The sequence below is a fragment of the Oryctolagus cuniculus genome, chromosome 3 (genome assembly GCF_051225735.1).
Source record: "Oryctolagus cuniculus isolate XC-2025 breed Fujian yellow rabbit chromosome 3, ASM5122573v1, whole genome shotgun sequence".
Classification (NCBI taxonomy): domain Eukaryota; kingdom Metazoa; phylum Chordata; class Mammalia; order Lagomorpha; family Leporidae; genus Oryctolagus; species Oryctolagus cuniculus.
The window spans coordinates 92,240,681-92,253,971 of NC_142869.1; the positions used below are offsets into that span (position 1 = coordinate 92,240,681).

The window sequence follows — 13,291 nt, forward strand, 5'->3', positions numbered from 1 at the left end:
CCTCAAAGAGTTTTATTATGAGAGTTAATAGTAAAACTTGTTATCAAATATTTATTCATTTTATTGTATTAAATGGAGTATATTCTTAGGTCTCGTAAGTTATAGTCATGTTTAAGTGCTCACTAAAGTGTCATTCTTGGGTTCTTCTTTAAAATTAATGAAGCTTCTCAAAAAAAAGTTTTAAAAAAGAAGTGAAATCAACTTTGAGATGCAATAACTGAACAGTCCTCGTCATGATTGTTGAAGAGTTTTTCTTTTCTTCATGCAATTTCTTGAACTCTTTACTTAAGTAGAGAGTTATTTTTCTATGTATAATGTTAATTAAAATATATTTTAGTAAAAAAAAGTAAGTTTGGGAATAGGAGAAGGAGGCGGAGGAGGGGTAGGTGTGTAGGTGGGAGAAGGGCAGGTATGGTGGCATGAATCATTATATTCCTGAAGTTGTGTTTATGAAATTCATGATGTTTATATTCCTTAAATGAAAGGTTTGTTTGGGGGAACAAAAAAAAATCACAGATTACCCATAATCCAAGTGAATGATTATAATAGCTATTTTTCAGATCTTCAAAATAATGGAACGAAAAAAATAAATGAAACAGGTTGCCTAAAAAATAAAATAAAATAAAAATAGACATTTCTGTGGCTGGCGTGGTGGTGCAGCAGGTTAAGCCACCATCTGCCATGCCAGTCGTGTCCCTGTTGATCCACTTCTGATCCAGTTCCGTGAATTGTCTGGAAAGTCAGTGGCAGATGGCCCAAGCATTCGAATCCCTGCACCTATGTGGGAGACCTGGATGGAGTTTGAAACTCCTGGCTTTGGCCTGGCCTAGCACCAGCCATTGTGGTTATCTATGGAGTGAATCAGTGGATAGAGGATCTCTCTCTCTCTGCCCCTTCCTTTCTCTGTAACTATGTCTTTCAAATAAATGAATAAATCTTTATTAAAAAAGAATAAACATTTATGTATCAGCATATTGCTCAGGTCAAATTTCACTTTTCTAAAACAATATTCAATGTGTTTAGTGCCATTTGTAGAAAGACATTTTCTGCTCTAGGAAATATAAATATAGCATTAATACCCATCTGTGTTTTAGACCACTACTGAGCTCTCTAGCTTGTTATACTGATGTGTTTAATTCATACTTTTATTGATAACACATACACTTAAAATAAATTATTGATATCTTGCAGGAAAGTCTCCTCATTTTATTCTTCTTTATAAATATTTCAACCAATCTGAGTTCTATGTGTTTTCAATTATATTTTAGAATCAGCAGGTATGTCACACACACACACATTTACATAACGTTTTCAATTATTTCATGGAAATATGTAGAAACTAAATCATTTTGAGGAGATATTAATCTTTCAATAGTATATATCAGTAGATTTATTTTGGTGTTCTTCAAATAAGTAATGCTCTCAGTGGTTTTAATAGCAGCTTTGCACATTTTAACTTTCATTCCCAAACTGTATTTTTTCATTTTATCAACTATTATCTTTGCTAAAATTTATTTCCTAATTTTTTATTTAATTTTCCTTCATCAAGTAACTAAGCTTACTTATTAATTCTAATAACTTATTTGTATATTTTTCATATTTTTATGCATACAAATCTTGTCATCTCACAATGAAAGCCTTGCTTCTAATTTTTTGATGTCTACATATTTTGTTACTTTTTTCATTTATTCATTAACTAGGATCTCACATAATTACTAAATAGCAAGACTGATATTGATTATCTCTGTCAAATTCCTGATAACAGAGGAAAAGGTTTTAAATATCATCAAGTATTATATTTTAAATAAGTCTTCTGTAGGGATCATTTACCAAAATAAAGATGAGCTCTTCTGATCCCAACCTGCTAGATTTCTTTTTATCATGAATTATATTCTGTTGGAAACTGTTCTGCAGACTTTTTTGGTGACATTACTTATCTTCTCTGCTCTGTTAATTGGTGGCTGTTTTCAAAAGGTGAAGAACTGAACTCCATTTGATGGTCTCTTTGTTTTCATAGTCACTAGATATTACTTGCTAATGTTTTCTTTAGGATTTTTTCATCTACATTCTTAAGTGAGATTGATCTATAATTTTTCTTCCTTGTATCATTGCCAGATTATGGTGTCAACATTAAGCTGTCTTTGTAAAACATGTGAGATGTTTCTTTTTCATTATTATTTGAGATATTTCTGTAAGTTTTTAAATTTATTATTCTGAATACTAGGCAGAAATAAATAATGAAGACGTCTTTGCCTGGCATTTTATGTGTGGAAAGATTTTTAATTAGACTCAATGCATTTAATAGTTATAGGATTTAAAATATTTTCTTTTTATATACCAGTTTTGGTAAATTGTGATTTTTCTAGAAAAATCTACGCTTTATTTATATTTCCAAGTGCATTGAAGTCTTTTCCTTTTTTTAAGTCTTTTTCTTAATAGTACCTTATATTTTACATGTATGCAACATATGAATTAATGTTGTTTTTTTATTCCTGCTACTGGTATTTGTACCTGCTATTTTTTCTGAAGTTTTTGTGCCTTCACCCTTTTTCCCTCAATGTTAAAATACATCATTTTTGTAAGTATTGTAAATTTTATTAAACTTATTAAAAACTAACCTTTATCTTTGTAAACTGTCTTTGGTATGTGTTGGCATCTGGTTACTAATTTTTGTTCTGTGCTATTTTTCATCCTTGAAATTTCTTTAGGCTTAATTTGATATTTTCTAACTTCTAGTAATAGATGATCAGGTTGTTGTTTTTCTTTCTTTTCTTTTAAAATATATCCACTTAAGGATATAATTTCTTCTTCAATGTGCTTTATATGTAACTGTATATTAAGTGAGTTATTTTATTACAACTTAATTAAAGAAACAGAATTTCCACTTGAAATATTTCACTAATTCATGGATTATTTAAGTAACCTAATTTTTATCTGTATTATTTGTTAATTATTGAAGGCAATGTCTTCAAATATACCACTATAATTATACAAAGGCTCTTCTAAAAGTTCATGGAAAATGTATTGTGAAAAAACTATGCCTAGATTTCAAAGATGTTTTGCACCAAAATAAAAATCATTTAAACTCATTTTTATGAGCTTTTAGATGTACCCTCATTTAAATTCTTGTCAACTTTAAAGTATACTTGAAGCTGTATTTTTAAAATTCAAGCTATATAAAATTTGCACTTTTAAATATAAACTATGACAGTTTTAACCATATGACATTCTTTCTCTCTGGAAATGCTTTAATGTGCATTCTTAGTGATGATGAAATGATACCTATTTTCTTTGGTAATTTTTGTATTAATTTTTCAAAAGTTAGATTTTCATTTTGGTATTCTTTTATTGATATATTTCTTACAAACAGTATATACATGGGATAGCTTTTGTTTTACCTAATAATTTTTGTATTTTAACTGAAGCATTGAGACCATTTACATGAGACATAATAGAGGTTAAACCTGTTATAGTTTACTATGCTTTCTATTTTTCCCACCAGATTTTGGAATCTTTTCTTCTCCTTTCTTCATCTCAAATGATATATAAAAAACTATCCCTTTACCCTACAATGGTTTAGTTTATTATCATATATCATATATATCATATGTCATATATATCAAAGAGATTAATATACATCTGTTATATAGTATAGTATATTTCCTGGCGGGGAAGGTGTTTGGTGCAGTGGGTAAACCCGCTTGGTATGCTTGCAACCCATAGCAGAGTTCCTGGTTTTGAGTATTGACTCCACGCTCCATTCCAGCTTCCTGCAATTGTGCCTTGTGGGAGGCAGCAGGTGATGGCTGAAGTATTTGGATCCCTTCTACCTACATGGGAGATCCAGACTGAATCCACTGTTGCTGATATTGACCTGGCCCATACTCAGCTGTTATGATCATTTGGGAAGAAAATCAACGGATGGGAGATCGCTATCTGTCTGTCTGTATGTCCCTATCTCTATCTCTCTGCCTTTCAAATATATAAGTAAGTTTTAAATTTATATTATCTGCTATTTTGGCCCTATTTCTGGACAATGCAAAGTCAATTGAAGATTTATTACCACTTATCCATTTCCCATAAGATATTTTAATTTAATACCTATTCTAAATCACTAAGACAGCAGTGGGCACTGTGACACAGCAGATAAAGTGATGGCCTGCACCACTGGCATCCCATATGGGCACTGGTTCGAGTCCCAGCTGCTCCAGTTCTGATCCTGCTCCCTGTTAATGCACCTAGGAAAACAGCAGAAGGCAGTCCAAGTCCTTGGGCCCCTGTAGCCACATGGTAAACCCAGAAGAAGCTCCTGGCTCCTGTCTGGCCTTGCCCAGTCACAGCAGCCATTTAGGGAATGAATGAGCAGATGGAAGATCTTTCTCTCTCTCTCTCTCTCTCTCTCTCTCTCTGTGTGTGTGTGTGTGTGTGTGTGTCTCCTTCTCTCTCTGTAACTCTACCTTTCAAATAAGTAAATAAATCTAAAAAAAAATCACGAAGACATTATCATCAACAGTCAGATAGTTTTTTTTATATAGATAATAGCCATTTAGATTTGGCACGTATTTACTCAATTACACGATCTTTACTGCTTCTACTATTTCCAGACTTCCATCTGGGAACAGGTTTCTCCTACCTAAAAGATAAGCTCTACTATTTTTATTTACAGTTAGGTTATTATTGATGAATTCTCTTACTGATATTCAACTTAAATATTTTTATTTCACATTTATCCATAAAAGATATCTTTTGTGGCCTAAGAATTTAGGTCATCATGTATTTTCTTGAAGCAATGTAAAGATATTCCACTGCATTTTGGTTTCTACTGTTTCTGTTAAGAAGGTTATTCTAAGTGAACATCTTTTTGAGGTAATCTGTGTATTCTTTAAGATTTTCGCCTGGTATCCAGAAGTCACACTATGATGTACTGAAGTGTATTTTTTCATTTATGCTGCTTATGTTTCATGGAATTCCTCAGCCTAGACTTAAAGCAGACACTTGAGGCATGAATTAAAGTGCTATTTGAGAAGTGCGAAAACAAGGTGGTCTGCATATGGAAAAGGAGAAATGAAGCAAGGAAATATGTATGGAATGCAATGAAATATGTTACCATGTTGGCTATTTCATCAAGTTGCCAAGAGAAATGGAAGGTCACTCGGCAACAGTTTGCTTCTAGCAAAAGTCACTTCTTTATAAGGGTTACAAGGATACATACCTGGGATTTTCCATGGACGAGAGAACACAGAGAAATGATTTACCTTCACAGATACTCCCATCTCTTATTTTCCTAGGTTCTACCTATGAAGAGCTAATTGTCCAGCACTACTGAATTGCATTGTTTGGCCTCTTAATGACATTCAGGAAGCTATGAAATTTCTGGGAATATAACATGGAAAATTAAGGTCTGATATCTTTTTAAATACGTTTTAGAAAATTCTCAGACATTGATTCTTCAAATATTGCTCCTATTCTGTTCTCTTTATCTAGGATTCCAATTACATGCATATGAGACTCTCTTACTATGTACTCTCTCAATTTTTCTAGTGTTTTTCACATTCTTTTCCTTTTCTGTGTCCCATTCTAAATATTTCATTCAGGCCTGTCTTCTGGTTAATATTTTCTTGCTTCAGCTGTATCTAATGTACCTTTAACCCCCCAATAAAACCCCACTGATAACCTCATTGAATTCTTAATTTCAGATATTTTACTCCCAATTTTATAACTTCTTTTGGAATTTTTAGAAGTGGAGGGCTCTCCCATAACTTCCAAAGTGGCCTTTTGTCTCATCAAATACATTAATGGTAGTTATTTTAATTGTTATGTATGATTTCTCCATTGTTTCAAGGCTAACTGGATCTCTTCCTATTATCTGATTTTTTAAAATTTTGCATCCTTTTACCATATCAACACATGTGACTTGGTTTTAGTTGAGGGTTGTAGATTACATATGATAATATGTAGTCGTAAGAATTTGCTACTGGCAGGTACTTACGGTCACATTCAATCTGAAATCAGCAACTTTTAAAGAGGAGAATGCTCCAAGACAGTCTTCTAAAAATAGAGTGGTAGAAGTAAAGGTTTTTGTGAACCTACGATCTACCTTAATCCTCATTCATTATTTCATGTACTCACACAGCATTCCTCTAAATGAAGCAGTTTTATTCCCTTATTAAAAATGGGATAGCATAAAATGAAACTACTAACAATTTTATCAAAAGCACAGCTGTAGTGTGTAGCAGAGAAGGAATTCAAATTCACTTCTGTGATGCCAAATGCTCTGTTCATGCTACCTTGTTATCAGCCTCCAGGGACCCTTCTCCACACAACTGTAAGGAACCCAGTGGTAGTGGCAAAAATCATCAGGGTTGCTTAATATTTAAGTATAACTACTTCCGAATTACCTTTGGATAACTAAGCAATGTATAATTGAAATCTACAAGTAAATTAAAACCTGGAACATGATTAGCAAAAAGAAACTATGAAACCAAAACTCTGACATTAAAACAAAACCACAGGCTGGCTGAACAGACATCTACTCTGGGACTGATTTGTTGAATGCGTCATAGTAAAGCCCTACACCCAACTGAACCCTGGTGAGAATTCTTGAAAGCACAGCTCCTTGCGTGCTTTGGGCTGCCTGATGCCAGCTTGAACTCTTTAACTTGTCATCTTCCTCCAAACCCAGCTCCCCTTAGTTAAAATTATTACAGGGGAATTTACAGCCCTACATTCCTACTCTCATGTGGTGGGAGGGAAGTGAAAGAGTTTCACCACTGCTTTTTAAAAGATGATTTAAACTCTTCCAAGACTTCGTGCTTTTTATTGGACAATTTATGGAAAAATTTAAAGAGGTTCAATGAATTCCATTAAAATGGAACTTAAATTGAAAGGAACTCCTTCCCCCTAAAGGAGTTCCATAATATTTATTTGATTCTCACATCAATTAAGCTATGAGTCACTCTTTTTAAGGGTCGGTTTGGTTAAGTATCTTATTAGGCTTTAATTTAATATCCTAACAATAGGCCACTGAGCGCATTAATTATTACCTTTCTGGGTTACACTTCTTTGAATGCTCTGAATCTTTCAGAACAAGCAGAGCTGAAGGTCTGGATGTTGCTCTATCTACTTATCTTTGATTTTTAGGGTTTGTATTATTGAAGGTTTGGGTAGATTCCAAAAACATCACTTGAGGATTAGATTACTAAGTATGAAGGCATTTTAGGGTGAAATCATGATAGCCAGAACCTAAATAAAAGAACTGAAGTGATTGTAACAGCATAAAGGAACAAAATGAAGCAAAACTGAAGTTCAAGAAAAGGTTGGAAATTCACCATAATCTGAAGAACAAAACAAAAAAAAACCACTTTCTTGGAATGAAGCCATTTTTTATGCAGACTACAGGCTGATATCACATATTTCATGGGTTAGGGTAAAAGCAGGAAATTTTTGAAATGTGCGACTCTCCTGTTACAGCTAGTTCTTGTTGGCTCTTCTCCCAGTGGTCTCAGCACCAAGACTGATGGCAGAGGAAACAGCAAGCATCAGAGAACAAAAACTTGGAAAAGGGACTAAATCTGAATATAGACTAGAGGACAAAGAGATACTCCTCTAATAAAAATATTAAAATCTTGTCTTCCAAGACAAATGAACACATTCCTCATTCCCACACTGTCTCTGGCATGGCATTACCACAATCGTCCAGAGGAGAGACAGCAGTATAAAAAAGGAGTGGAAACAACCACCAAAAACCCTTAGTCACTCCCCTGTATGCTGAGTAACTGACAACACAGTGACTTTCAAACACATTACACATTCCAGATACCTGAATCACATCATCTACAGAAACAAAAACAAAAAAATTAAAATAACAAAAGCTGTGACTGTGTCTGTATTAGTCAGTTTTCTGTTATCTCTACTAAAAGACCTAAGAGAGCTTCTTGGGAAGCCAAATATTTATTTCAGCTTACAGTTGAAGGTTTCCAATCCAAAATCAGGCAGCCCTAATACTCTGGCATCTGGCAGAGTTTGGCAATGATGGAGTGGGTGTTGGAGCAATGAGTGTATGGCAAGCTAGGAAACAGAGAGAGAAGCTAGGCCAAAAACATAACAAGCCCTCTTATGAGAATCCCTTCAGAGGAAAAGCCCCCAGTGATCCAAAAACCTCCCATCAGGCCCGTTGCTCAAATTCCATAATTAGATGAAATCTCACTCCTTAACCTAAGACTTCAGAGTTTAAAGATCTGTATGACTTTTGAGAGTCATATCTTCTTAAATCAATTAACAATATCATGCATGTCTTCTCTTACATTTCTAGGAAGTATTTAATGCAAACATAAGATTATATAAATGTAGGGAGGAAAAAGAGCAATAGTGAAAGGATATGTAGATGACGGTTCATACTTACAACATCCCCATACTGGAAACATTATCTATCTATCTATCCACCTATTCATTTATCTATTTATGGAGAGAGAGACAGAGAGAGAGAGAAAAACACTGACATATGCGATGACATGGATAGATCTTAATAATAGGGAACACCTTACACATGCCCACAATGGTTGGAACTGAACAAGGCCAAAGCCAAGAACTGGGAACTCAGTCCAGGTCTCTCACATGAGTGGTATGAACTCAATTATTTGAGACATCACCTGCTGCCTCCTAAGGTCTGCAAACTATGTACTCCAATATGATGTGGGTATCTTGACCACCATCTTAGCTGATACAGTGAATACCAGCCATATGGGATTTTTTAAAATAAATTATTTATTTATTTATTTGAAAGGCAGAGTTACAGAGACAGAGGGACTGAGAGAAAGAGAGAGATCTATCTGTTGATTCCTCCCAAGGATGGCCCCAATGACTGGGGCTGGGCCAGGCTGGAGTCAGGAGCCAGGAACTTCTTCAGGGTCTTCCACATGGGTGCAGAGGCCCAAACACTTGGGACAACTTCTGCTGTGGTTCACAGTCCATCAGTAGGGAGCTGGATCAGAAGTGGAACCAGCGTCCATATTAGAAGCCAGCACTGCAGTTGGCAGCTTTATCTGTTAAACCACAACACCTACTCCCACATGGGATTTTTAATGTAACACATTAAACTAGAAAAAAAAAAGCAAGCTTTAAACTTTAATTTGTCATAGAATCTATTCACACACCAATAGAAAAAGGAGAGATATGCGAGAATAGAATAGTGATTGTGGGAAGCCAAGGAGATGTTGCTATATGTGTATTTCTTTAGCCTTGCCAAGCTCCCAGTGAATAAATACTTCTTTTAGAACCAAGAATATGAAAGAGAAGAACCCCCAGAGACAGTTTATCAGGCAACCTGTCCTTAACTTGTTACTCCAGACATGACTAAGCGATAATCAGATATTATATACTAGTTTCTCGAAAATATGAATATTGAAGAAAATTTTGTTCTTTAATCCTTCTGCTAGTTAAAGCTTAAAAAATCTGGTATGAATAGAATAGCCTAGGAATTGCTGTAGCATACTGTTCTGCATGATCAGAATTAAATAATAACTAATATTACCTGAATATTTAATATAGGCCAATCAATGTTCTACACATTTTATATCTTTTTTTCTAATATGCACAGCAATTTTAAGAAATAGATTCTATTTCTAGTACCATTTTAAGTATGTACAAACTGGGATACAAAGAAAGCTGAAATAATGTACTTGCTGCTATACGGCTAAAAGTTGGTAGAAAGATTCAAACCTAATTGCTTCCTAGTCTCCAAATTCTTAATCACCACACTATACTGCATTGCCATCTTTCAAGTAGAAAAAGCTTTGACTTGAGTTGAAGGATATCTATATGCCCTGCCTTAGTCTTCAGTTGTCTGTCTTTGGAGAATCATGACCTACCCCAATTCAAAATACCAGGCTTTGTATTAGCAGGTGAGTTTCCCAGGAAGGTGGTTCAAGGTCTGTAAAATTCCCTAGAAACCACTCTGCAGAGGCCATTTTTCTTTTATCTGATATTTTGGATGTCCCCCAAAATACACATTCTAGGTAAGATATTTGTTATTCTTTCTGTCTTTATAACCATGAATGAAAGATAAAATGTATAGATCACATAGTTTGCTAAGTGCAATGTTTTCATGTTCAATTTAATTATAATGACATCGAATTACATATGATAAGCCTCTTTTTATTGAAGAAATAGGTTTTTGAATGACAATTTTCAGTGAGAGAGAGAGACAGAGAGAAAGGTCTTCCTTTGCCGTTGGTTCACCCTCCAATGGCCGCCGCGGCCGGCGCGTTGCAGCCAGCGCACCGCGCTGATCCGATGGCAGGAGCCAGGAGCCAGGTGCTTTTCCTGGTCTCCCATGGGGTGCAGGGCCCAAGCACCTGGGCCATCCTCCACTGCACTCCCTGGCCACAGCAGAGGGCTGGCCTGGAAGAGGGGCAACCGGGACAGAATCCGGCGCCCCGACCGGGACTAGAACCCAGTGTGCCGGCGCCGCTAAGCGGAGGATTAGCCTAGTGAGCCGCGGCGCCGGCCTGACAATTGTTGAAGTCAGGCATCTAGTAAGTGGCAAGGCCAGAATCAAGACAAACTGTCTGACTACAAAGCAGACACCCCTCATCACTGATCCACAAAAATTTAACAATGTAAGGTGATTCGCTTTTCACCCAACTACAACTTAACATGGGGATAACTCTAGGAGGATCTTCTGTAAAATGCGAGGCTTTAGAAGCCAGAATCTGGCATCTGTTGCCTTTTTCCTGCTTCAAAGTTTGAGACGCTTCATGTTTGAACAAAGCCTGAATGGCTTAATAATTTACAAAATGCTAAAATAAGGTATCTTATTCCAGAAACTTAGCTGCTTGAAAATCAAGTGCAAACAACTTAAAAACATGCAATTCCTATTGAGTATATTTTGCCAAAAGGATTATTGTGAAAGTTGCATTATTTTATGAATGACAACAGAACACAAACAAAGGTTTGTGTTCATAAAATAATGGAGTCCAGGCCGCTGCCGCGGCTCACTAGGCTAATCCTCCACCTTGCGGCACCGGCACCCCAGGTTCTAGTCCCGTTCGGGGCGCCGGATTGTGTCCCGGTTGCTCCTCTTCCAGGCCAGCTCTCTGCTGTGGCCAGGGAGTGCAGTGGAGGATGGCCCAAGTCCTTGGGCCCTGTACCCCATGGGAGACCAGGAAAAGCACCTGGCTTCTGCCATCAGATCAGCGCAGTGCGCCAGCCGCAGCGCGCCGGCCGCGGCGGCCATTGGAGGGTGAACGAACGGCAAAGGAAGACTTTTCTCTCTCTCTCTCTCTCTCACTGTCCACTCTGCCTGTCAAAAAATAAAATAAAATAAAATAAAATAAAATAAAATAAAATAAAATAAAATAATGGAGTCCTATTGTAAATATTAAAGTTAAGAAGAAAATTACTTCATTAATTTTTTAAAATTTTATTTATTTGAGGGGCAGAGGAGAGAGCACACACTGCCATTCACTGATCCACTCCCCTGATGCCCACAATGGCTAAGCTATCAAAGACAGGAACCGAGAACACCATCCAGGTTTCCCATACGGGTGGCAGGAATTCAATCACTCAAGCAATCAGCACTGCCTTCTGTGGCCTGCCTCAGTAGGAAGCCAGACCAGGAGCAGCAGCCAGATATTAAACACAATTACTGTGGTGTTGGAAGCAGACATCTTCTCCAGTAACTTAACCACTGGACAAAACTCCCACCCTAACCTTCAGGAAAGCTTGTATTATTAGATTATTTTATTTCCTTCATTATTTCTAATATATATTAAGGAAAATTATTTACATTTTATATAGTCTTATATATTTAGATGATAGGAAGTGATATTTAAATGATCGAAAATGTTAAGCAAATATTTTGCTTAAAAGGATCCTAATAACTAATGAAGTTAATAAAAAAGATCATAGCCCTCAAAAGATACAATAGATGTATTTGGTCATTAGTTAAATTTCAGTTTTGAGATAAATTAGATAGTTTACAACTCTGAAAATGTTCATGTTCTCTTTCCTTAAATGGCATTGGCATAACACTTTTTATTGTTAATTTTTTAATCTATGTTCTAAACATTTGATATCTAGATTAATAAATTATTTAGGGGGGATAAAAAATAAACAACCTAGAGAAGCAATCTAGAACAAAATGGTAACAGACAAACAAATTTCTTGAAAAACCTTTTCTTTCTGGTCAGATTACCAGGACACGAGCAGTCTAGGAATACAAAACATTTTCAGACAATAATTGCCCTACACAAAGCAAACATCACAGGAAAACTGGAATCTCAACTCCCACCCCCACAAACACAGACTAAGGGAGGAGCATAGACTTTCACCCTCACACAGCTATAGCCAGTTAGCCCCAACCCAATTTCTACCAGAACGGTGCCTGAGAAGGCCAAGGAGTGATCAGGGACTTTCATTCCCACCTACTAATAGGAAGCCATTCCCAGTTGCAATGTCAGTAGAGGGCATGGGGAGAGATCTTGTACTTCTAACTCCTTCCTTCCTTAGTAAAGAAGTGCCCTACCAAATGTGATGGTGTTAAGAAAGTATAGTGAGGGGCAGGTGCCAGCATCCACTAAATCTGACCCTCACAGCGAGCTCCGTTGTTGCATGGGATGGCAGTCCACATAATACAGAGGAGAATTTGTGTTGCACAGAGCAATGGTAGGCAGATTCACATAAGATGCCTCTGTGAGAGTCTGGCATACGGCCTTGGGATCAATCACCACCAGAAGACAGGGCTCCCAGGAGGCTGCCTGGATCTGGTTAGTGAAGTTTTCAGACATGAAGTAACCACCAATAGGAGTAGTTCCAGTGGCAGCAACAAATGTTAGCACAGCCTTATGCCCAGTGTTCCTGAAGGATATCACATTGACATCAGCAGGATTTTGATGCCGACAATGGCATGAGACACCAACAGAAGATTATTCTGGGTCCGCTTCAGATTTATGGTACAGATGCCATCATTTTTCCTTTTGTATATGTGCGTTCCATTTGGAAGTCAAGGTTGGTACTACATAGGTGGGTTTCTGCTGCAAGAAATTTGAGAATATCCTCCTCCATTTGCAGGAATCAAGGGCTCCACGGTGACAGCTTCCATTTAAGTTATACCAAGAACCAAAAGCAATGCCGTATGGACCCCTCACTGAATGGCGCAGGAAGCTATCCTAGTCTTTTCTATTAGAAAGTATTTTAAATGCTTCAATTTTCAAATGTACAGTTTTTGAAACCTGTGTGTGTGTGTGTGTGTGTGTGTAAAATGTGAAAGGCAGAGCTACACATTTAGAAGTCA

The 13,291-nt window shown here is 36.5% G+C and overlaps 1 pseudogene; it reads right to left on the reverse strand.

Moving 5' to 3' along the window:
* Positions 1–12,574: 12,574 nt before the first annotated feature.
* Positions 12,575–13,071, reverse strand: LOC138848873 (small ribosomal subunit protein uS2B pseudogene; annotated as a pseudogene).
* Positions 13,072–13,291: the final 220 nt, after the last annotated feature.